Source organism: Equus caballus, chromosome 3 (genome assembly GCF_041296265.1).
Source record: "Equus caballus isolate H_3958 breed thoroughbred chromosome 3, TB-T2T, whole genome shotgun sequence".
NCBI lineage: Eukaryota > Metazoa > Chordata > Mammalia > Perissodactyla > Equidae > Equus > Equus caballus.
In genome coordinates this window covers 124,530,625-124,556,153 of record NC_091686.1, presented here as the reverse complement: position 1 = coordinate 124,556,153, position 25,529 = coordinate 124,530,625, and positions in this window count along the sequence as shown.

Here is a 25,529-nt window from a genome sequence, read left to right as displayed (position 1 = left end):
GACCTGCCTGCCCCACCGTGGACACCTGCCCGTGGGACCGGCTTCCTCCTTGCGGCCGGGCAGGAGCCTGGAGGCCCTGCACACAGCCGGGACAGACCTGGTGCTGACCACAGGGCCCCACACAGGCATCTGCCCACCCAGCCGGCCGGGCCCCGCCCTGCCTCAGGACTGACGGAACACCCACGATGCATGACCTCTGCAGCAGGGCGGGCTCGAGGGAGGGCACAAACCTCCTTGGGGGCCTCAACCCTCCAGGGCCTTTGCTCCTGCAGATGCCACTCTCCAGTCAAGCCAAGACCCCAAAACCCTCCCCACGCCCTCCAGGCGTCAGAAGTGACCTGGGCAGTGCCCAGCCGGTTGTCCCCAACCAAATCGAGGATTTGTGAAACTGACTGACAGAATCTCGTGGGGGCGGGTCAGGGAGCCACACAGGCAGCTCCACAGCCCTAGGCCCTTCAAGCCCTGGGCCTGTCCCCACTGTGCCCAGAGCCCCGTCCTGGCCCTGCTCCGGCCATGGGCCATACGGATGAGAGAAACCCGAGGCTCTGGAGCAGGAACAGGAAAACAGCACCATCCCCCAAATCAGGCAGCTGCATTTGAGTGAGAGATTCCAGGCAGACTTTCCCGCCAGGTTCCCCAGCCCCAAGGGCGGGTGCAGCCAGGGGCCGGGACCCCCACTCATTCCCGGCTGCTCTGATTTCATTTCCTCAGACCCGAGGCCGATCGAGGGGAGATGCGACACCCAAAGAGTGAGGGTGAAAAAGAAAATCAGAAAAACAGAGAGAGACGGAGAGGAGCCGTCCCAGGCAACGCGTCCCTCAGAGACAATTTTTAAGCGTGAAGAATTGCTGTCGCGGATCCTTCTGGAATGCCCCCCCTGCATTTGATGCCTTTTCTCTGCATAGTAATGTGTCTTTAAAAAAAAAAAGAGCCACTGATATATGTTACGAGAAGTGTATCTCTTTCACCGAGACAGAACATTTTAATTCCCCGACACCTTTTAGTGATTGCTTCAATTTCCGAAGATTTTGATAAAATCATGCGGTTTAAGAGTCGCAGGATGGAGCGCCCGGTGCGGGCAGCGCGTAATGAAATGCTCCTGTTTCATAGCCTTCATCTGACACAGCCCAGCTCCGGGGGCTAATAAACGCTGCGTGATAAATGTCGGAGCCACGATTGTAAAAATATACTTGTAATTGGGTTAATATGCCTTAAAATACTACCCATCAGTTATCTTTCTTTCCCCTCTCTGCGCGTGCGGCCAGTGTGGGGATGCGTGCCCGTGCGCCGCCACCCTCCCACCCCTGTCCTTCTTCCCCCTGCTCCCCTCCATCCCTTCCTCACCTGGCAGACCCTTCATCACCGAGAGGAGATGATGTGGAGGGGCTGGAGGGCAGAGGCAGCCGCTCAAACCCTGCCCGGTACTCGGCCTCCACCAGGAGCAAGACACACGGGGTAGGTGTCCCTCCAGTGCGGGGGGCTGGGTGCTCTCCGATGACCCCAAGGGCCGTGACAGGCACCTCACTCCCTGGGGGGTGGGGCTGGCCCTTCTGGTGCCCTGTGGGGTCTCCAGGGAGGGCCTGGGGGCAGCCTGCAGCAGGCTTCCCCTCACTCAGCTCTCTGGTGGGAGACCCAAGGTGCTGGTGAGGTGAGGCAGGAGGGGAAGGTGGGTGTGAGCAGGGCAGGGGCTTGGGGGGGGATGAGGCTCCGCCCCAGAGCAGTGTTAAGGGAGACCCACTGAAGCTGAATTGAGGGGCTCAGGCGGGACCCCAGGAGGGACTCCAGGGAGCCCAGGATGAGGCCACCAGGCCCAGCCCTGCCTCTGATCTGCCCTCCACCTCCCTTGTCACCTGTCCGTGCAGGCGAAGGTGGAATCGTGGGGCAGCACTGTGTTCCCTACAGCAGCTGAGACCCCAGAACTGGGTGTCCCCAGTGCCCAGACCAAGGCCTGGCCCCATCAGCGTCCTGTGCATGGTCGTGGACTCGCTGACTAGATGGATGGATAGACGGATGGATGGACAGATGATGGATGGACAGATAATGGGTTGATGGGCAGATGGGTGGATGGCGGGTGGTGGAGGGAGAGAAGGAAGGAGCAATGGTGAGGGCAGGATTGGCTGGATATTTGGGCAGGTGCGTGGATGGGTGGGTGGTGGTCGAGGGAGGGACGGCAGTGGAGGCAGAGAGTGAGGCTCATTATGCAGCGCTATGAAACACCTAGGGTCAACCTGGAGCAACAGCTGGGCCGGGAGCAGCCCTGTGGAGGCAAGGAGGTTGGGGGGGCCTTGATTCAGACCCGGAGGGGCTCCCCCTCCCCCCAGGGCAGAGGCCTTCTCCCCACAGGCCCATTCTCCCTCTGGGGTTCCAGTTCTTCGTGGGGCCCACCTGCTGGGAGTCCAGCTCCCTGCACCACCACTCGGAGCTCCTCTCTCCTTGCACACACTCTAGCCTGGCCCCCGGCCAGCACTCTGCTCCCCAGTCCATGAGGAGGCAGACACGCAAGCTCCAGGACGGGGCAGAGACTGGCAGGGATCTACTGGGGCACCCAAGGGCCGGCCTTGTGGGGAAGGTGCTCCCTGGCCGTGGAGCAGGCGAGCTGTGGGAGCAGGTGCAGAGGCCGGGCCAGCCAGGCCACACGGCAGAGATGAGAGGTGGTGGGAGTGAGGGCGGGAAAGGGCAGCAGAGCCAGACCTCAGCAGGTTCAGCTCGCCCCCACCGCCCCACCGCAGGCCCCACTGAGGTACTTGGAATTTTCTCGAAGCTCCACCCCATGAGGGTTGGGCCAGCCAGCCGGGAGCCCACTGCCTGGACTGCCCCCTGGGCTAGACCAGAGGGACACCGATGAGAACACACGTCCTGCGTGTTGCACAGCCCACGTCAAAGATGATGCGACAGACACAGAGACACCACAGACAGACAGACGCCAGCGCACCGCACCCCCCCCGCCCCCACACGTGGACCCCGAGGCCCGGGGCTCCCCCTCCCGCCCAAACACCACCAGGCGTCTCCAGGCCGGGCGCGGCTCCCGTCTTCCCTCTTTTTTGTGGAGCCCCATGGTCTTAACAGTTTCCCCAGAAGGCAGAGCTGCAGGGTCCCTGGAGCAGAGGGAGGCCGGTGGGGTGGGGGCGGTGGGCAGAGAGCCGAGCTGAGGACCCTGGGGGCCATGAGGCACCGGGGGGGCCCCCCCTCGGCCTCTTCAACCCGGCCAGGGTTGAAGGTCGCTCATTCCACCCGGACCCCTACCCAAGGCCACCCCTCCGCAGACATATCGGACGGACTCTCCTCAGCCCCAGTTCTCAGCCCTTCTTGCTTGGGGGCGGGGGCAGTGGGCGGGGCCGAGGGGCGGGGCGAGGACAAGGTGGGTGGGGCCAACCAGGGCCGAGGTGCAGCAGGCTCCGCCAGGCTGACGTGCGCCTGGCAGGTGGGCGCCCTGAAGACATTCACCCCTGAGCTGCAGCCCCGTGGTGAGGGGCCTAAGTGGCCCCTGCGTGGCTCCCGTGAGGACCAGGTCAGATGAGGCAGTGCAGGGACGAGGCTAGGGGGCCCAGAGGTGCGGTCACCACCCAGGGTCACCCAAGAAGTGTGGGTAGGACCCATGTCTCGGGGCAGCTCCCCACACTGCTGACCCCAGGGAAGGACTCTCAGGAAAAGCTCTCACCTGCCTCCCGAGAGCACCTGGCACTGGGCAGCTGATCTCGGAGCCCCCAGGTGGCCCAGGGTGACACCCCCTTGCTCTGGGTGCAGGCCTGGTCACTGCAGTATGTGGCCGTTGTCAATGACCAGGCCTGGTGGCCAAGGCTGCATTGGTCACCACCTAACTGGAGTTGAAAGGACCCAGGTGAAGGTGGTGGGCTGGTTGCCCCATGCTGGAAAGCCCCCATTCGAAGCTGGGGGAGCTGTGCCCCCTATTGGCGTGACAGGGGAGTGGAGGGCTGGGGAACCTAGAAATGGGATGCAGCAGGCACGTTACCCCAGAGGAGTCAGAGTCAGGGAGGGTCTCTGCTGGGCAGGGCTGCGGCCTGGGCCGGGGAGGGTGGGGGGCAGCAGCTGTGAATTCACCCTCCCTCCCAGGAGCCAAAGGGGACCGGCCCTCATGTGAACAAGTGGGCACAGCAGCCCCCCGGACCAGAAGGAGCCAGAAAGACCACATCTACAGGCAGATGGGGCTGAGAGAGGAACAGCCCTCAACAGCCCGGCTCTGCCCCCATCCCACCCCACCCCCTAGTCCCAGGGGGACTCAGTGAAGGATGTTGAGGGCAATGCTGTTCCAGGAGGCCCCCCATCCCACATGCATCCCCACCCACCACGCCTTCAATCCCCCCACAGCCCTGGGGGGCAGGACCATCACCCACCAGGTGGTAAGAAGGCCAAGTCCAGCTGAGTCCACCTCGCCAGTCGTCGGGGGTCACCCTGGCCTGCTGGGTTTTCCTCTCCGGCTGCCGGGGACCATGGTGCCCGTGTCCCCATCCCCGCAGTCTGGCCCAGCCCCGGCGCCCCCCATGTCACCCCGCCACTTGCCCTAGTCCCCCACTTTTGTTGCATCTTCCTGTCTTGTAAGCATCTGTGCATGTTGCCCTAAGTCCCCTCTGGAGCAAGCGAGATGTAAACAAGACAGACAGACAGAGGTCTGTCAGGCTCAGGCGTGCCAGGCGCTGGGCATCAGGGGCCCAGGACCCAGCCCTGCCCTGGGGCCCTCATCTGCAGGGAGGCAAGAAGAGGGCTGAGACTTCCACCCCAGCAAGTGGAGACCCCAGAGACCACCCAGTGCCACACCTGGGGTGCAGCCCGACAAGGGCCACCGGGTCTTGGAACTGGCCATCCTCTGGGACCCACGACACCTGCTCTGGGCCTCACCATGGGGCTGTCCACCCAGGCCTGGCCTGCCACCATAGTGACGCTGGGCCTCGGCTAAACGTCGTGGGGAGGGTCTTCACGGCCCCTCAGGCCCGGACCCCCAATCCCGCCTGCATCAGCCTCGGGGGGGCCCAGGGCCGAGGGGACAGATGGGCCGGCCAAGACGCAGGGCAGGGCGCGTAATTGGATAATTCCATCTTAAGAGACTGGGCCTGGGAAAGGCCAGGCCGGGTCCGCTCCCGGAATTGCCTCTAAATGAAAGTCTGTTTGGGTGGGGGGCGCAGGGCGCGCGGTGCGGGCGGTGGGTGCGACCCACCCGCAGGGGGGTGACAGCCTGGCTGTCAGTTCCCAGACCAGGAAGAAGACGACAGGCTGGGTCTCTGGCCCACGCAAAGGCTGCGGCAAATGAAATGGTATCTGCCTGCTTATGTGAAGAGTGATGAAACTTTAAATGAATCGCTGACCTTTCTGGAATGACAGGTGACCCGCGCCATATCTGAGGTGGGTATCGAAAATTGCTGCTGCTGCCCGAAAATAAACAATAAGAGAGCAAATGTGGTTTGAAAAAATTGGCTCGCTTCAGCACTGGGGGAGAGTGAATTATTTCGGGCCGTCGCGTGGAGCCCGCAGCACTGTCCCCTCCCCTCCTGGCAGCAGGAGGCCAGGCTTCGAGGAGACCCTGTGAAGGGCGTCAGCACTGGGACCCCAGGGTCCTCGGGCCGCCCACTGTGTGAAGGAGGGGTCAGGGGGAGAAGGACACGGTCTTGCTGCGAGTCCATGCGGTGACATGCTCCAGAGATCACACGCTGCAGGGCTGTCACCAGGCCTGGCCTGGCCCACCATCCTGGCTGCTCCACCGGCTCCGCTACCTTCCACCTCCCTGGGGCCAGCTCCCGTTTCTCAGGCTGGGGCTCTGAGGGCAGAGGTCCCCGAGAGCCCAGCACCGGGGCCTCCTCCTGGTTCGCAGCCCAGCTCCCAGTATTAGCAGGGGACGAGGGCCAGCGAGGAAGCTCTCCGTGCCTCAGTGTCCTTGAGTAAGTCACGGGGCAGTAACCTCAGGCGTGGGGCTGGTAGGAGGGTTGAGAGGTGAGTGCTGGGGGGAGGTGCACCCTGTAACCATGTCCCTGTCACACACTGGGAGGCAGAGCTGGTGCACTCGAGCACCCTCCTGGTCAGCGACAGTGACCGAGAGGGGAGGATGGCTCCTCTGCAGGTGAGCACGGGGCTCAGACTCCAGGGGTCAGGTGCCCTGGGCACAGTAGGCAGGAGGCAGGGCCGGGCTGACTAAGCCTGTTGTCCCCAGAGCCCTGGGCTCTGCCATCGGCACCAGACTCTGGCCCAGTGGGAAGGGCCGAGGCAGGCGCTGCTTTGGGTGGCCCCAGTTGTGGGCTAGCCCAGCTCTGACCTGGGCAGGCAGGAGCAGGAGGTGCAGGTGGGCAGGGGTAAGCCTGTGGCCACTCAGGGACTGGGAGGGGCCCAGGCGAGAGCACAGCAGTCCCTCTGCGGCTGCCTCCCCGCCGACACCCTTCCAGAGCCGGCCCAGTTCCCTGGATCAGCCCCAGACCTGGCCCCAGAGGGGTCCAGTCTGGCTCCTTCTGGCTGCAGGAGGCCTCCCCGCTACTCCCAGGGGTCCCCGATCCTGCTGGCAGAGCTCCCACGACAGGAGCCCCCAGTCCCTTACAGCCCATCTTACCTGCACGTAACTGCTGACGTTGCCCCCCAAGGCCCCAGCTCCCCTGGTGGCCAGCCCTCTGTCCCCGCACCTGCCCTGGGCACCTCCTCCTCTATCCCTCCCTTCCGGTGTGGACCCCTCCCCTTGGGGAGCTGGCCCTGGCCTGCCATCCCCAGGCCTGATGGCCCTTCCAAGAGGCCCTCGACTGCCAACCAGGCCAGAATGTAGGACTCGATGTCAGGGGAGGGAACCAGCCCCCCAAAGCCTTCGGATGCCCTGAGGTCGTCTCCACACACCCCTCCGCTGGGTCTCAGGAAGCGGCAGCCTCCAGGGCCCTCCCACCTCTCTGCGGGACACAGAGATGGGCCCACCAGAGTGACGGCCCGTCGTGTCCCCGGGTTTGGCCGGCCCTCTGCTTGCCCGCCCAGTCCTATGGGGCCTGCATCCCACCCGGTGCCCTCACGGTCCTCTCCAAAGACAGGGGCCCCCACCACAGAGCCAGTCGGGCACATGGCTGCCCCCTGAAACCAGGGCTGCCTCCCCAATCCCCAGCCCAAGGGAGGGCCTCACCCTGGGCGATGGTGACAGCCCAGGGACTGCGTAAACCTGAGACCACCACCACTGGCTCCCCAGGACGCCAAAGGCCCAGACCTGGGTCAACCCATGCCCATTGCCTGCTGTGCCCGGCCCCAGGTTCACTGGCCATGTGGCTGAGCCCCCAGGGTGCGCACCTCCCTTCTTTCACCCCAGGCAACCCTCGGGGCTCCCCCGGGGTGAGGCCTTCCCACGATGGCCTCCGTGCACCTCTACTCCCCGAATGCACAGCAGCCCCTGGAGAGACCTGATCTTGGAGTCCCCTCCCAGGCCTGGCATGCGGCCGTGGGACCAGTGTGGCTTTGGAAGTCCACAGGGTGGAAGGCTCGCCCCGTGGCATCAGTCCTGGGGTGGCAGATGCCCTGGGTCCAGCCAGATGTGTCAGGACCAGCTCACGGAGCCGTGACTTTCAGGCCTCAAGGCAGGCGCCCCCACCAGCCCCACTGTCCACCAGCCGGGCCCACGTGGCCGACGTCCTATGGGCGTAGGGGTCATTCCCACACATGGCTTTGCAGACAGACCTGGCTGCCAGGAGATGTGACCCAGAAGAAAGGATTAAAGCAAATTTAAAGAGAAGAAGAGATGTCAGGACAGGGGCCACCAGGCGTGTGGAGCCCCCAGAGGCCACCTGTGCAAGTCCCGGGTGGTCACTACACAGGAGAGCCGACAGCAGACCACCTAGAGTCACTGACATCAGGCCAACGTGGTACCAGGCCAGCAGGTCCCGACCGTCGCCCAGTGCACATGCCCTGGCACTGACCAGTGTCTAGCACTACCAGTGCCTCCACATCCTGCCAGGAGACCCCCCCAGCTGCTGTCAGGGACTCCCACCCAAGCCCCCTGCATGCCCAGGGCCAAGCCGGACCCATAGGGTGGCTGGATGGTGCAAGGCAGGGTCTTCCTCATCCTGTCCAGACATGGGGGTGGGCGTGAGAGCCCCAGGAAGGGCCTGTGGGGACCCAGGACAGCTCCTCGACAATGCGCAGGAAGAGCAAGTGTGGCCGAGGCTGCGCTGGTTTAAATGGTGAAGTGCTGACGTCTGAGGGCCAACTTGGATGGCATGTAAAGCCCGGCGGCCTCTAACCAAAGGCCGGCTCGAAGTCCGGCCCCATTTACCTTCCAGCTGCCTCACTTCCTCGCACCCAAGCCCGCAGGCACAGGTTGCCTGTGCGGGCTCCTCGCAGGGGGAAAGGCGTCAGGAGAGCCAGCTGGGCCTGGATGGGGGTTCACCTGGAAGGAGGCCCACGGTGTCATGAGCTTTCTGGTGCAGGGGCCTGGCGCCCCCAGTCCGCACAACGAAGATGGGGAGGTCACTGTGGGGAAGAGGGCGCAGGCTTGGCGCAAAGGGGTGGGCGCTGCGACCTGCAGGGCTGATGCCATGGGAGCAGAGGCCTGGTCCGGGGAGGGAGAGAGCGTGGGGCTGGTGCTGGCTTGGGGGTACGGCCACCAGGGGAGGAAGCAGCACCCAAGGTGAGCGCATCCCCACGAGAACCCCGGACAGCCCCCCATGCACAAGCCACACGCTGCCCTCACCTTGGAGCTGAGGCGGGTGGGCCCCGTCACCCCCGACAAGTGCTTGTGGCGCCAGAACTATGCAGTGACCGCCAGTGACCCCCTTCTCCCACGGCCCTGGGCTCCTCTGGGGCCCTCCCCGTGGGGGCTGCCGTTGCTCCCACGGCCGCCTGTCCTGCCTGCAGCCCCCTCCCCTCCATAACAGCTGGTTCCGCGACATTGACGTGCTCTAGTCTCCAGCCTAAGGCCACACAGAGCAGATCCCCGTGCACCCCACACCTGGGCAGCGCCCCTCGCTCAGCTCCCCCTCAGGCCGAGGAGTTGTCTGCATCCTGGGCTGCTTTCTCAGCTCCGTCCTGTCGCACTCCACACCCTGGCCCCTGTCCAACACTGACGGCCAGTGCAGCAGAGTCACGCCCTCTCCCACTCCACGGCCTTGGGACACAGGGCACCGTGGCTCCCTCCAGGTGACCCCACTCCTCTGGAACCAGGCTCTGCCTCTCTCCTGCCTCCCCGTCTCTCCTGGCTGGACGCTCCTCCACCCGGTGAGACAGCACACCGCCGGCTCCTCCCAGCCCTTTCCTCTCCGTCTGCCCCACCCCGGCCTTCCAGCATCCACGCAGCCCAGGAGCCGCTCCAGCATCTTGTGGCATCTGCCACCACCGACGCAGGTGCAGACACCCAGGTCAGGAGTGTGGACCAGGCCCGACAGGCAACTCTGCTTCATGGGGCCGGGGCCTCAACCAGAGAAGCTCAGAGGCTGGCTCAAACCGAAGGCGGTCGGAACCTCAGGGGTGTCTCCCCAGCTCTGCGGCTGACGCAGCTGTGGCTGGGACTTCGGCGGGAGGGCCAGTCAGAACTTCCAACGTGGCCTCTCGACATGGCCAGGGCTTCCTCCCAGCACGCGGCCGGGTTCAGGAGCAGGGTCCCAGGAGGACTAGGAGCCGTCTCACTTCCAGCGGCCTTGGAAGTCACCCAGCATCACATCCACCTGCCTTAGGGGGCAGGAACTCGGGCCCTCCGCCCGGAGGGAGAGTGTGGAGGGCCCACAGGAAAATAGGTGTGTGGGCTGCAAAACATCCTTGCAGCCATCTAAAAACTGTGACCTGCCGCAGTCCCCCTCTGGTCACAGTCCCCATCCTCCGTGTAAAATGACCTCCCCTCTGCCCAGACGCCCCATTACAGCGCAGGTCAGGCTCCAGGCTCAGGGCCTGACGGCTCCATGGGTCCCCCTTGGGGGGGTGCCTCTTGGGGCAGCTCCAACTCCTTCCTGGGGACCTGGCAACCCTGCAAACTCAGGGATAGGAGACACACCCCGCATGGCCAGCATATGGCAGGGCAGGCACCGGGCACACGGACCTTCCTCTTCAAGCCGGTGGCAGCGCCCAGCCCCACTGTTCTGGAATCGTCGGTGGTCCCAGTGCCCAGGTGGCTCCTGGTCCCTCCCCAGGTCCCCTCACCAGGCGCCAGGGGTCACCAGGGCTCTCAGCCGCTCAGCCTCCCCATCGCCTCCTACTTCTCTAAGACAGAGCAGCATTGGCTCCCACAGGGTCCCTCACATGGCTTCCTCCTGCCGGAGTTCCGGCCGGAGGAGTCTTCATTTTGTGCAGTCTCTGCCCTTCCAGTCCGGACCGGAAGTGCTGTCTTCTTCTTGGTGCAGCTTTACTGAGGTGTGGATTTGCCCCAGGCTGTGGCACCTGGACCTGGATGTCCCGCCTGGCTGCCTGCGTGACCACCCCCCCCCGATGTCCTACAGGCTGGGGGGACTCCTGGTCCCTGTTCCCCCACACCCGCTCCTCCAGCCTCCTCCCACAGTAAATACCCCTCACCACGTCCTCAGCCAGAAACCCAAGTGTCACTGTTCGCTCCCACGGCCTCCGTCTGCACAGTGGTCGCTGGTTCGGCCTCCGCGCCCGCAGGCTGTTGACGCAGAAGCTGGACCCGTGAGTCAACATACAGACACACATTAACTGTCTAAAAACAGCTTCATCAAGATATAATCCACATACCATGCAGTCCACCCGTTTATACTACATAATCCAATGGTTTTTGATATATTTATTTTTGTGTGTGTAAAATACATATTATATAGAATTTACTGTTTTTAACCATCTTTCCATGCACAGTTCAGTGGCATTACATACATTCGCGTGTCATGCAGCCATCACCGCCATCCATCCCCATATCTTTTCATCTTGTGAAATTGAAACTCTGTCCCCATGAAACAGCAGCTCCCCATTCTTCCCTCTCCCCAGCCTGGCACCCACCATTCTTTCTGTCTTTCTCTGTGGATTTGAAAACCCTAAGGACCTCATATGAGTGGAATCGCACAGTATTTGTCTTTTGTGACTGGCTTATTTCACTCAGCATAGTGTACTGAGTTGTTGTGGCTTATTGCACAAGTTCCTTCCTTTTTAAGACTGGATAATATTCCATTGTATGGGTGGACCACATTTTGCTTATCCATCCATCCATTGCTGGGCACTTGGGTCACGTCCACGTTTTAACTATTGTGAACAACGCTGCTATGAACATGGGTGTACAAATATCTCTTTGAGACTCTGATTTCCGTTCTTTTGGGTTTATACCCAGAAGCGGGATGGCTGGGTCATATGGTAGTTCTGTTTTTAATTTTTGGAGGAACCTCCACGCTGTTTTCCACAGTGGCTGCACCAGTTTACACTCCCCCCAGCAGTGCACGGGGTTCCAGTCTCTCCACTTCCTCGCCAGCACGTGCTGTTTTCTGTTTTTCTGCGAGCAGCCGTCCTCCTGGGTGCTCCTCCCACAAGGCGATGTGTCCTGGTGGTTCTGACTTGCGTCGTTTGCACTATCGTGGGAATGTTAGCACACACACGGGAGCAGAGCGGTCCGGGGGACCCCGCACGCCCATGGTCCCTCAACAATCATCACTTCAGGACTCTGTTTCGTCCCCACCCCAGGTTGTCTGAAAGGGAGTTCTCCGCATCAAGTCCTCTCTCCCTATGCCCTTCAGGGCGTGTTACTAAATGATGAGACTTTTAACACAACCACAAAGCATCATTCACTAGAAAATGATGACCCACTAACCCCGAGCAGCAGGAGGTACCTAGTGGGGCCGGCCTGGCGTCTCTGCGGTGTTTGCCTGACGCCGGCTTCGCTCATCAGGACTAAGTGGGGCCCAGGTGACCCTCCACTGATGTGTCTCCTGATGCACATGCCGCGGGGAAATGAATCCCACCAAGCCCCCGACCGACACCCTCCCCGCACCCGGAGCACAACATCCCTCAGCCCCCAGTGCCCCTGTCACACCCTGAACTGTGTGGCGCTGCTGCGTCCACGTCCCTCCTGCGTGCCACCATGATGGGGCTCTGCCCTCTCGCCTGCTGTCTGCTCTGCCCTGTGGCTGCCCAGCTGGTCTGGGGGCAGGGGGCCCAGTGAGCAATGGGTGAGTCCACCCCCAGGGGAAGGGCCCAGCGAGCAGAGACCGGACAGTGCAAGATCGGAACCAGCAGAAACCAGAGCAGGCCCCCAGCCGCGGAGCGAGGCCCAGAGCTGGGACGCACACGGCCTGTGTGAAGCTCCGACATTGCCTTGAAGGGTTTCAGACCTCGGACAACCACAGGCTGGGACGCAGCTGGGCTGCAAGGAGAGGTTGGCAAGCGCTGGGGGAGTGGGGATGGACCCCCAGACGGGTGGACAGGTGGACAGAGAGGCCCTTGAGCCTGGCCACAGGCGGGACTTGACCAGGAGAGGAGGCCAGCGGGACAAGGGGAGGGAGGCCAGGCCGGGGCCCAAGAGGAAGGTGACCGGTGCCCAGTGGCACGCTCGAGCAGGACCCTGCCCCTTACGGCCCCTCCCAGCTTCCCGGGAGGCAGCAGAGGCCCCTGGTCGGGTCCCAGGCGCACGGGTCTGGCAGCTCCGAGGCTCAGCTTCCTGCACCCCAGTGCCCTCCCAGCACTCACCTGGCCAGGTAGGAAGGTCGCGGGTGGGTGGGGCTGACACGGAGCTCCGTCAGCAACCAGCGGCCTCCGCAGAGGCTGGGACGTTTATCACCTGCTGTCCTTCACCGTTCCCCGGCTCCTCGCCCGAGGGAGAGCCATTCGGATCTGCCCAAGCTGAACAATACAATATTTCTGTTGAGCTGTGAAGTTGATTAATAATTTGGAAATGAAATCAATATGGACTCCGCTTTCCATTCCTGGATTGTCCCTGTGAGCGGGGACGTGCTGGGGCTGCTGGCCTGCTCGGACGGAGGGCACCGGGCGGGGCTGTGGTGGCTGAGCCTTGAGCCAGATCTGCTGACCTGACTTACACTGGCCTTGAAGTTGCCGCAGGGCGGAAGCACGCAGGGCTGCAGGCCCCTGGCGCCTGACCTCTCACTCATCACCCATGACGCCTCTCGGTGACGGGCGGCTGTCCAGCCTTTGCATGTAGGCTTGGTGACAGGGAGCCTTCACCTTGGGGTCCATGCAGAGACTCTTTGTTCACCCACCCCAGGATGCAGGGCCTGGGTCCCCAGGCTCCCACACCACCAGCCCCCGTGGGCCTGGTCCACGTCCCCCTGGGTCCCAACAAGCTCGACTGTCAGAGGGGGGTCCAGATCTGCACCCACCCCAGGTCTCCCTCAAAGCCTGGCTGTCACTGAGGCCACTGAGATAGGTGGCTCAGCCGTGTCCACCAGGGCTTCCCTGAGCTTGTGGTCACCTGTGACCCCCAGATCATAACTACTGAGCTACCCGCCGGCTCATGTAGCACCCTTCCTCATCGTGGCACTCAGGGGCTGGGGCTGCATCCACACCAGCTCCTCGGCCCTCGACCAGGATCCTCCCTGGCTGCCCTGTGAGTCCTACCCCCGTGTTCCCCCGACATGCACAGAGCCCACAGGCGCACCCCTGCTGCTTCCCCCTCAGCCCCTCACTCCTCTCTCACCTGCCAGATCTCGTCTCATGGCCACACAGGGACTCTCGTCTGGAGAGGAGCCAGGACACCTGTGGACGCAGCCCCTCCTCGACCCGGAGCCTCTCCAGGACAGCCAGTTGCCCTCGGGGCACAGACAGCCGAGTGAGTGGTGTGTGAATGAATGGATGAGAGGACACGTGAGCAGACGGAACGGACGCAAGTGCTGTCCAGGGTCCACGGAGACAGCAACCTGTGGACAGCTTCCGGGGCCAGAGCAGGACGCCCCATGTGGGGTCAGTCAGGTCATGGGATAGGGTAGGGAGGGCCAGCCTGAGGACCCGCCCCACCCCAGGGCTTGGTGTACTGCTGAGTGGCAGCTGGTCCAGAGGTGGAGCCCCTCAGAGTCCACAGTCAGCGAGGCCATCCCACTGAGCCTCACCTGGACATGCCTTCCCAGCTGTACCGGCTCCAGGTCCTCAAGGCCCAGGAGCCTTGCCTGGAAAGCAGGAACACAGAGCAGAGCCCCCGCTGCTGGTGATGGCTCTCGCGCTCAGCTCCGCCGGGCAGACAGGAAGCATGTGACACAGATGGACATTTTTTTCGTCTCTGGGGCAGAAGCACCCCCTCCACTTCACCTGCTCAGGCTGGGCTCAGGCATGGGGGCTGCGGGGTGCAGCCTCTGGGTCCCGGAGGCCCTCTTGCTAGCAGACCCCATTCCAGGCCACCCCTGTCTGGTGCCTTGATGTCAGCGGTCAGTCTAAACCCCTGTCTGTCCCTCATATCGGCTCCCCAGGCACCCACCTCCAAGGGCAGCTCTGGCCTGGCCCCAAACACCCCTTTACCAGCAGCCAGGGCCTCAGCTGGCACAGCCAACAGGGCCTTTCCTGGGGCGCCCCAGGCCAGTGAGAGGACAGGCAGCTCCCCTGGCTAAACAGAGTCTCGTGCGTCCACTCGCTGGGCCCCGAGACACAGACAGGCACCGAGGCCCAAGGGGCAGTCGCTGCGCCAGGTGGCACCATGCGTCAGCCACAGAGCGGGGCCACTGTGGAGGCCTGGCTCCCACGCCCCGGGGTCTCGTCCACCTGGTGGACAACAGGCCAGTGTGGAGCAGTGGTGTGACCTGTCTGCCCCTGGTCACACCAGCTTGGATCAGCCCAAGATTCTCAGTGCAGGTGGGAGGGGTGGCCCCTGCCCCCAGGTGGGCGTGGGCACATGCAGAGAGGCGGGAGGACTCCAGCCGAGCGCCCTCTCCAGCCGAGCAGCTCCCCAAGAGCCAAAGTTCCTTGACCCGCGCCTGGCGGGGGAGGCATTTTATAGGAGCCATTGACCGGCAGCATTGATCCCCGAGAATGTATCGCACAAATCATTTTGCACTAAACTGCGGAATCGATGGAGAAATCTCCCGGAAAATTTATATTAAAAGTCTCTGTTTGCCTAAATGAGTTCCCTGTGCCCCATATTGAATATTTGGCTGATGAATTGAATGAGTTTAAATTTGAACATTGCAGACCCATTAAAGAATGAATTCTTAAATCAAACCCTGCCATTTATGATTGAAATGAGATTTCCTCTGCGATGGACCAGGCGCTGTATAAATCAGCTGTGCGTTTTATACCGAACCATAAACAAGATATAATTCTTTTAAATACACAACAGGTGCCTTAAATCTTTTGATGCATCTTGTATTCATCTGAGGTGCGCATTGCTGTATTCACACCAGGCCATGTGGGGCCTCCAATGGCGCTGCCCGTGAAGGTTAAAGACACCGAGCCCCTGGGGTCCCACTGCAAGGACCCTCCAGAGGAGCCCAGGCGGGGCCGGGTGAAGCCCCTCCCCCCAACACTCGTGAACAGGAGCACATACTCGTGCTCACACACGCCACACACAGGTCTCACACACACACCCCACAACCCTTGTGCACACACACGTGCAAATGTACACAAGCACACGTGATCATGTGTATGAGTGACCTGCATGTATGTGCACACACTTATGCAGGTGTGTACATGCCCGCATATGCATGAACATGCATGCAAACACTAGCACATGCACTTGGGCATGTGTACACACAGTGTAGATTCACACACGCACATGTACACACCTGCATCATCCTGCACAAAAGTGTGCACACATGCAGGCCACACAAGCTCAAACACACACCCACATATACGTGTTTACACAGTCTCACATGGACACACATGAACGCACAGTGCCCACACGCACGCACGCTCTCCTGCAACACGCACACACACACCAAACACACACAAGGCAGATGGCCAGATGCACACAACCGAACAAATTCACTAATGCAGGAATGCGCACACACATACCCCCAAACACAGTGTGATGCTCACACACGCACACACATGCTCGACACAAGTGCACACACGTGCTCTCACATGGCTCTACCCGGGAACCAAGGTTCCGAGCAGCAGTGGGAGCAGGAGCTGCATCTAGCCAGCCTTGCCTCAGGTCACAGCACCTTCTTGGCATCGTGGGCTCCACCCCCACCCAGTCTGGGCCTCTGCGGGCTGCGAGAAGCCTCTGCATCACGGTCCTGAGCTCCCGCCCATGCTGGGGGCACCTACACACAGATGCTCTCCTGCTCCCTGTGGTCCCCACGCTCCAGGATACTGTCTCCTCCGGGAAGAGTCAGTTCAGGCACCAGGAAACTCTGAGTCAATAGATAACGTCCACTGGGCATCCAGGAAGTCTTTCTGGAGGAGGTGACACCAGTGCTGAGCCCAGGGGATGAACATAGTCTCTCTTCTCTGGTTTGGGGCCAGGGGAGGGGCTCTAGGCCAGTGAGCACATCTTAGGTAGACGACCTTGCAAGAAATTCTCTCAGGCCCGTCCATGCCATTGGCCTCTGTCCATGCCCATGGGGGAGCCTCAAGGGCTCCCAGCCCTCAGCTGACCTTTTGGGCTTGAGGGGGCTTGGCTGTCTGCCAGCAGCAACGAGGTCCCCTAAGGAGGGCCACACAGTGCCCCCTCCCACCCGGTGATGTGGGAACCAGGAATATCAGATGGGGAAACTGAGGCGGAGGGGAGGAAGGGTGGGGCCAGGGCCCCAAACACTTATCCAGAGGCTAGGACTTCCCCCAGGAAGGGACGGAGCTCCCATCCCTGACGTCAGACCTCCAGTCTGCACATGCTACCTCTGCCCCCTCCCTCCCTCTCTGAGCCCACGCTCACCGGCCCCTCCGAGTGCTGGGGGTTCTCCGTCCTCTCTGCCTAGAGCAGCCTGGCCACTCACGCCGGGCACTGTGTCACACGCCACCAACTCCTCAGCCTCCCCAGGCTGGTCATCTCTGCAGACTCAGGCCTCAGTGCCCCCCGGCACTGGGCCTTGCTACCAGTCCTGCAGAGCTCAGGCACACGTGTCCAGCTGCCCCAGACCCCCGCCACAGCTAGCCGGCACCCCCAACACAACGCATCCAGCCCAGGCTGATTCTCTGCCCCAAGCCGGCTCAGGCCAAGACCAGCCCTCCCAGAACCCCCCACCCCGTGGCCTCACACCCCAGGCTCACCGCCCACCGCAGCCACTCGCCCCGCTGGCCTCCCACATCCACTCCACAGCAACCAGAGCGAGTGCTCGAGCACCACCCAGAAAATGCCGCAAAATGGCAGTTTCAAGAAGTTCAACCCCCAGGAGAACCCCCACCCGCAGCCTCTCGCGCTCAGGTCGCCTGCTGGTACAGGCGGTTCCAGAAGCAGAGGGAGAGGAAGTTCCCACCTCAGGTCACAAGGCACAGAAGACCCTGATGCCAAAATGAAGCACACGCAGACAGCACGGACAAGAAAGCCATACACGTGGATGAGACGTGTGCACGTGTGTGTGTACATACGTGCATATACACGTGTGTGTAGACATGTGCACATGTATAGGCGTGTGTGTGTATACACAGGTGTGTGTGTGCATGTCACAAGGACAGGTGCACACTTTCTACATGAAGTGCTTCTACCTGGGTGCAGCAGTGTGTTCTCAACGACACCTCCGGGTGACGCAGGTCCACGGCGTCCCTCAGAAAACGCGTGGGCGTCATTCAGCCCCACCAACAGCCTAAAGGAGAACAACCCCCCGATAACCGCAAAACATGCAGGAAGCGTCTCCGTAAAGTCCACCACCACTTACGTTTTCTTTTCTTCTCTCCAAAACTAGGAATGAAAGAGGCTTGGATAATTATATGCAGAAGCACAGAGCTGCAACCCCGGAAGGGGCGGGAATTGACACAAAGCCTTGGAGAACCAGCAGAGTAAACGAGCTCGCAAATCACGAGAGGAGCGCAGGCAGGCGAACTTGCCATACCGAGGCCGACCCGACGGGAAACAGACCCCTTCGTGCCCTGGGGACAGAGGACGTTAGGTCAGGTCACAGCTGGTGTTGGCAGAGCCGTTCTGCAAATCCTGGAGGCCCAGGGAAACGGGGTGCGTGCAGACCCCTGGGCCCCAGGCCAGGCTCCTAGGGGTCCCTGCCAAGGGCGGAGTCACAGCATCGTTTGTGGAGCTGGGGGACACCCAGGGAGCTGCCATCAGGGGAAGGGACGAGGGGAACAGAGGAGGCACCCAGAACACCAGAGGGAGGCACAGCCATGCAGCAGATCGCGACGCAAGGGTTACAAGGAGAGCAGGAAAGTGGGGCCCCACGCCACACGTAAGCTTAGAGTGCACAGTCCATTCTCGCTATTCGCGGTTGCTCTGCTCCATAAAGTCACCGAGAACACGGAATTACTGAGTGAGGGATCGCGAAGCCCTGCTCCTGGGGAAATCAGCGCCAGCTTCCGCGAGCTGCAGCCGCAGGTTTCCTCAGTGGGTCGGCAGAGCCTCGTTCCGCGTGTGCTTCTGCTGAAAGACACCGCACTGCACGCACGTGGCTGATGCGTGAACGCCGAGCCCGCGGCAGACTGCCCTCGGCCTGCAGGAGCCCACGTGACGCGGGATCTTCTCCGTCAGGCTCGTCCGGCCTCCTGCGCTTAGAACACCAAGCGGAACTCCAGCTCCAGGCCTCGGGCCGTCTTCACCAACAAAAAGCACAAAGGTGTGGAAAACGTGGCACTAAACAGGCGGGAAAGGACACTTGTTGACACGTGAGCTGAAACCAGAAGGCAGAGCGTCGTCCCGTCCACCTCAGCCGGGAGCGTGCGGGTCCCCAAAAGACCACGGAAGCACCGTGAGCGTGGATTGTGGGGCCACAGACAAACCTTCGGAAAGGCCCAGATAGAAAGGAAGAGCCATGTGAGCGAGGCATCTTGGAAGCAGACCCTCCGCCCCATCAAGCTTTAGATGACACAGCCCCAGCTGACGGCCCGACTGCGACCTTGTGAGAGAGCATGAGCTAAGCTGCTGCCACATTCCAGCCCCACGGAAACTGAGGTAAGAAGTGTTTGAGCTGCTAAGTTTTGGGGTGATTTACTACACAGCAAAGGAGAGCTCATCCCTTTACGGCTCAATATTTACTCAACGTGTTTTTCCCCTCCTTTGTTTGTAACCTCTCAGTGTAATTCCATTTTAGGTGTAAATGTCAGGATGCCGCAGGAAGCGGCTGGCAACCCAGGCTCTAAGGAGAAGACTGGAATGGAGGACCATTTACAGAAGCGCAGGCAAGGCCAAGTGGGCCAGCAGTGTGGGTGCAGCACCCCGCCGGCCAAGAGCAGGAGCTGTTAGCACAGCGTAGACGGGCAAACAGAACCCCAGCCCGGCCGCACCCTGTGCAACGGCAGACAGAGGCAGCTCTGGGCACAAATGCAGCTGCTATGTTTTCACAGGAGTATTTAACTCATTTACACTTATTATTGTAACGTGTTTGCTCTCACTGCTACAATCTTCTTTTATGCATTGTTTTTTATACTCGCTTCCTTGTCTCTCTGGCTCTGTCATCAGTTTAAGAGTTATGTTTTCTTGCTTTTTTCTCATTACTGATTTTAAGAGTAAATACACATCCTGTGTGTTAAAATTTATATATATTAGTTATATTTGTATTAAAAACATAAACTTGAACTCAATTTCTCCACTTATCAACTATTCTTATTTCGATTCCTGTCTCAGGAGAACATCTTTAAGTAGTTTTTAAAGGAAAGATAGACGGCGGGATATTCTCAGAGTCCTTTCATATTTGAGAACGTGTTTCAGTATCTTTACATCTTACAGGAAACAATTCTACATAGAATGATTAAATCATAATCTTGTTTCAAAATCTTGTAGCTGGTTCATCAACAAAATCATTGTTTATGCAGAAAACCCCAACCTGGTGCCTACCGGCTAAACGGCCCCCGCCCGACGCTCACACCTCCTCATCTCACCTGCCCCTTCCTGTGGGCCAGACTTAGTGGCTCCCTGCTGGGGACAGAGCAGAGCAGAGTGAGGGGACGCCACTCCTGGGACTCGGCCACAGAAGACAGTGACTTCCGTCCTCAGGCATTCTGCCCCCGTCCCCACTCCACCTTGGCTCGCTCACCCTGTGGGAACAGCTGCCATGTCAAGGGGCAGCCAGAGGAGAGTCTCTGGTGAGAGAGGGTGGAAGCGGATCCCCACCCACCCCAGGGGAGCTGTCAGGTGAGACCAAGCCCCAGTCGACACCGTGACTCCAGCCTTGTGAGACCTTGAGGCAGAGGCCCCCACCAGGCCACACACGGATTACTGACCCTCGGAAACTATGAGGTCATAAATAGCTGTTGTTTTAAGCAAGTAAGTTTTGGGGGTAATTTGTTATGCAGCAATAGATAACTAATACCCTAAAGAATTCAAAAAACACCTACTAGAACCCCGAAACGGATTTAGCAAGATACAAGGTCAACATATAAAATTCTATTTATTTCTACAAGCTAGTAGTAAACAATTAGAAAATAAATTTTTTTTTATTGAGTTAATGAAAGGTTACAATCTTGTGAAATTTCAGTTGTACATTAATGTTTGTCATTCGTGTTATAGGTGCACCACTTCACCCTTTGTGCCCACCCCCCACCCCACCTTTCCCCTGGTATCCACTAAACTGTTCTTAGTCCATAATTTTAAATTCCTCATACGAGTGGAGTCATACACAGATTATCCTTCTCTCGCTGGCTTATTTCACTTAACATAATTCCCTCAAGGTCCATCCATGTTATTGCAAATGGAATGATTTTGTTCTGTTTTGCAGCTGAGTAGTATTCCATTATATATATGTACCACATCTTCTTTATCCATTCGTCTGTTGATGGGCACTTAGGTTGCTTCCATGTCTTGGCTATTGTAAATCATGCTGCAATGAACATTGGGGTACATAGGACTTTTGGGATTGCTGACTTCAGGCTCTTTGGATAAATACCCAGTAGTGGGATGGCTGGATCATATGGTAGTTCTATTTTTAATTTTTTGAGGAATCTCCATACTGTTTTCCATAGCGGCTGCACCAGTTTGCATTCCCACCAGCAGTGTATGAGGGTTCCTTTTTCTCCGCAACCTCTCCAACATTTGTTGCTATTAGTTTTAGATATTTTTGTCATTCTAATGGGTGTAAGGTGATATCTTAGTGTAGTTTTGATTTGCATTTCCCTGATGATCAGCGATGATGAGCATCTTTTCATGTGCCTATTGGCCATCAGTATATCTTCTTTGGAGAAATGTCTGTTCGTGTCTCCAGCCCATAGAAAATGAATTTTTAAGATTTATTTAACTTAGCACCAAAAATAAAATACATGGGAATAAGTTTAACAAAACACGTGCAAGACCTTTATACAGATAATTGGGAGAAATTTAGACAAAAAAATGGAGACACAGACCATGTCTGTGGATTGGAAAACTCAGTCAGGTTAAGACGTAAATTCTCCTCCAAACTGATATATAGATTTAACACAATCCCAATCAAAATCGCAACAGCTTTTTTGTAAAACTTGCTAAGTTATATGGAAATGCAAAAAGTCTAGAATGGCCTAAAATTTTTGAAAGAAGGGAAAAAACTAGATTACAGTATCTGATTTCTAGAGTTCCTACAAAGCTACAGTAATGGAGACACTGTGAAGGTGGAATGAAGACAGACCAACGGATCAATGGAACAGAACAGAATCCAGAATTAGCCCCAGGCAGCTGCATGGCAGGTGCACTGTGACAGGACACCAAGGCTGGCTAGTGGGGGAAGGAAGGGCTCTTCCAAAAATGGTCCTGGAGCAAGCCGGTAAAGGCATGGGGGAGGGGGCCTCACCTCGACCTCAGAACACACCCCAATCAATTCAAGACAGAGCACAGGGCGACGGCTAAAAGCCGAAAGTGTTAATCTCCTAGAAGAAAGCGGCAGGAGATTGTCTCACGACGCTGGGATCCGCTATGGGTTTGTCCGCGGTGATGTGAGGGTGCCCTCCGCAGAGGTCTGGGTGTCGTCCAGACAGTTTCTCTAGTTCCGGCTCGTCCCCAGAGGCCCTGCAGTGCTCGCCCAGGCTCTGCGCCTTCCCCACGTGCAACACGATTGTCCCAACCCTTTCCTCCTCGTTCATGGAGAATCCCAAGGATCGTGTGAAGATTTTCGCTCAACCATCACATGGACTGGAACTCAGGGGGGCCCTGCGTGTTCACCGTGACTGTCGCTGTGTCCGTCTCCCCTGACGTCCCAAGGCTCCTCCCCCATCGTCTCCATGTGCCGAGAGACCTATGCTTTTAGGTCGTGAGCTATGCTTTTAGGGCCGGCCGGCTGCACCAACTTCTCCTAGTTTTCCTCCACCCAAGAACGTCCTGATCTCCCCCTTGGCCCGAGGATGTAAAATTCTCTCGGCGCTTGAGCCGGGGAGGACCACTTGACGGACGGCGCGCCCCAGGAAGGAAGGCACGCCCCCCAGGAAAGCCCACGAACGGCGCTCCGGTTCCCGAGCCAAGCAGGGCCGCGAGGGGCACCGCGCTGCAGCCTCCAGGCACTTGGCGAACCAGGTGGCGCGGGGCCACGGAAGGCGGACCATGGGGCAGGAGCGGACCGGAGAGGCCGGAGCAGGGGTCCTGTCCGCAAGGGCGCAGGCGCGGGCGGGGAGGCGGATGGAGCCGCGCGCTCGGAGCGCGGGCCGGGCGGACAGACCGCGGACGGAGGGATGGGGGCGGCCAGGCCCACGGAGTAGGGACGCGTCAGCGTGCGCCCCCCACCCCCACCCCCACCCCGACCCCCACCGTGAGCGGGGCCCGGAGGCAGCGGCTGCCGGGGACGTGGAGGCGGCCCGGCCCGGGTGGGCTGTCCCGGCAGCAGGCGGCGGGACCCCGCGCACCCCGACGGAAAACCTGCGGACCGCTGGGGCCTCAGCTCCACGTCCGCGGGTGGACCCGCTGCCCACCTCGATGCCCGACCCGGGAACCAGGAGAGCCGGCGGCGGGGGTCGGGCTGGGAGCCGGGCAGGGCGGTGCCCCTCCGGGCTGGCCCCGCGCAGGGAGAGGCCTCGAGGTGCAGGAGGACGGAGAAGAGGCTGTTTGGTGCCTGCGGGCGGCCTGCGGCCGGCTGCTAGGTGGTCAGAGAATGCCTCCCTCCGCTGGGCATGGAGCTCCTGTGCGTCCCCTGCAGCCCGACTTGCCGTCAGGCCTGGACAGGGGAATGTGGCCGGGGACGGATGCAGCCCCAAAACCAGGCACGCAAACTTCCTTGTGCCTCCCCTTCTGGGACACCCTGGCATGAACTTGGGAGTCTCCCGAGGGCGATGGAAGGAACCGGGTCTCCAGGTCTCTGACCAGGGCGCCCTTGCCGGGCGGTGCTGAGACCGAGGAACAATCTGGGACCGTGGGGTTCGCCCCCCACAGCCTCCAGCGTCCCCTTAATTCACACGATAGAGGAGCAGGGTCCTGCCCGCAAACCTGGGTTCAAACGAGGGGGGCTGGGGGTCTGCGGGGGCGCCCCCACCCCAGGGGACAGAAAGACCATGGGTTGTGCTCGGGGGGAGAGCGGGGACCCTTGTCCACTCCTGGGCTGCAGATGGGCGTCGGGCGTCAGAGCAGCTGCATGGGGCCTGTGCCCAGTCCCCACAAAAGGTCAGGGACACGAGGGGGCCATCAGCAAGGCCCCGCGCACACTCACCCACCCCTCCTGTGCTCTGGCACCTTCCAGACTAAACAGCTCACTAGTATTAGCCGAACGTTGGGGCACAAGCTACTATTCTCCCCACCCTACATCGAGGGACCCGCCCAAGGCACCGTCCCACAGGCTCCAGGTTGGAGACGGCACCCTTGGGTTGGAGGCTCCACCCTCGCCCCCCGAGCTGAGCAAACGAATAAGGGAGGAGAGCGGAGAAGCCAGAAGTAGGGCTGGGACCACCACCCACTGCCCGCGCCTGGACACTGGCAAGGCAGAGGCCTCTGTGGCCATCGGAGGACATGCAGTGAGGGGTGTGGCAGGGGCAGGACCCAGGGCTCCAGGGCTCCGGGGCTGAGTGTTGGGGCACCGCACTCCGAGGCTGGCTGACCCCTCCCACAGTGCTCCTGCCCTCGTGCGACTCCGGCCTGTGGACGTGGGGCTGTGTCCTCTGAGACTCACTCTCCTCCTGCACCACTGCTTGCTGCCTCTGCTGCTTTCCCATCGACCCGGACCCTCTGGGGCCCTCATGGACCTGGCCTCTGTGCTGCAGCTGAGTGACCACCCACCCGCGCCCCCAGCATCTCTGGTCCGGTCCTTTTTTCCTAAGACCCAAATCCTCCTCCTGCATCTCGTGGGTCCTTACCAGCTGGGGCCCGGCAGGAACAGGCCTGCGTTCGTATGATGAAGAAGGGTTTACTAAGGGACCTCCCACCAGGAAAGGGGAAGCAGGGCATGGGGGCCGGCCCAGGGACCCTTGGGAGTGAGCCTCGGGACACCAGTGGGCAAAGGACCCTGAGACCAGACAGTCCACACAGGTGAGCTGGACGGAGGAGGCTGGAGTGGACCCCTGTGTAAAGGGCCCACGCCAGCTGTCCTGGTGGCCTCGGGGTCAGCTCTGGCTTCTGGCTTCTGGCTTAGCTCCCCTCCACTTCCTTCTCTCCTGTGGTCACCTGATCTCCCATCTCTTGTCTCAAGTCTCCACATTTCCTTATATTATATTAAAAACCAAGTCAACACCTCATAAACCGTTATCTTATTTTCCCAGCATAGATCTCTCCCGCCACCCGGCCACCACTGTTGAATGAAACGACCCCTCCTTTTGCAGAACCTCCTACAGGATCCACCCCAAGCTCCTTCCTCTCACTGTGTCCTGGAACAAGGGCGGCCTCTCCAGGGCGCTGTGTCCACACAGGGAGGGTTCTCCTTGGAACCTTGGTCGGGAATTGTGCTGGCTGCATACACCACCACCACCACCACGAAAAACACCACCAACAACAAAAATGGCTTCAGTAAGTTAGAAGCTCATTTCTCCCTCAAGAAACAAGAGTTGGAGGGGGCCAAACCAGGGCTGATCTGGGTGTCCACAGCCATCAGAGACCCAGGCACCTCTGCCTTTCTGCTTCACCTCCTTGCACATGGCTTCCTGCCTCAAGGTTACCTCATGGTTCAAATGGCTGCCAGAGCCCCAACCATCACAACTCTGTTCAGAAAGCAGGTAAGAAGAAATGTAAAGGACAGGGGTGCTTTTCCCTGGTGAGTCAGCTACTTTTAAGGAGTCTTCCCAAAAGTTCTGCCCAGCACTCACATCTCATCGGCCAAAATTTAGTCACATGGCCATGCCCAGCTGCAAGGATGATTGCAAAAGGGAAGGTGTCCGGCATGGCCCAGACAAGCAGGGGCCCCAGCAGCTTAGGGCAGGGGCTGTGTGAAGCAAGTCTACCCCTCACCCAGCTGGATAGCAGCTCTGTTCAGCAGAGAGTAAGGACAGGGGCCGGGATGAGCCCCATTGGGTCTCAGCACAGGACAAGGAGCCAACCCAGCCCCTCCTTATGAGACTTGGGTAGGCTCCAGAGCCCTCTCCCTGATTGTCCCAAGGCCTCACCCTCTCCTGCTTGGAGACCCCGGCGGGTCTGCAGGCGCCAGCAGGATGCACGGACTGGGGCACACGTCTGGGCTTGTGTAGTCCCTGTCACTGTGTCCAGGGGCGATGTCTGGCTGACCCTGTGG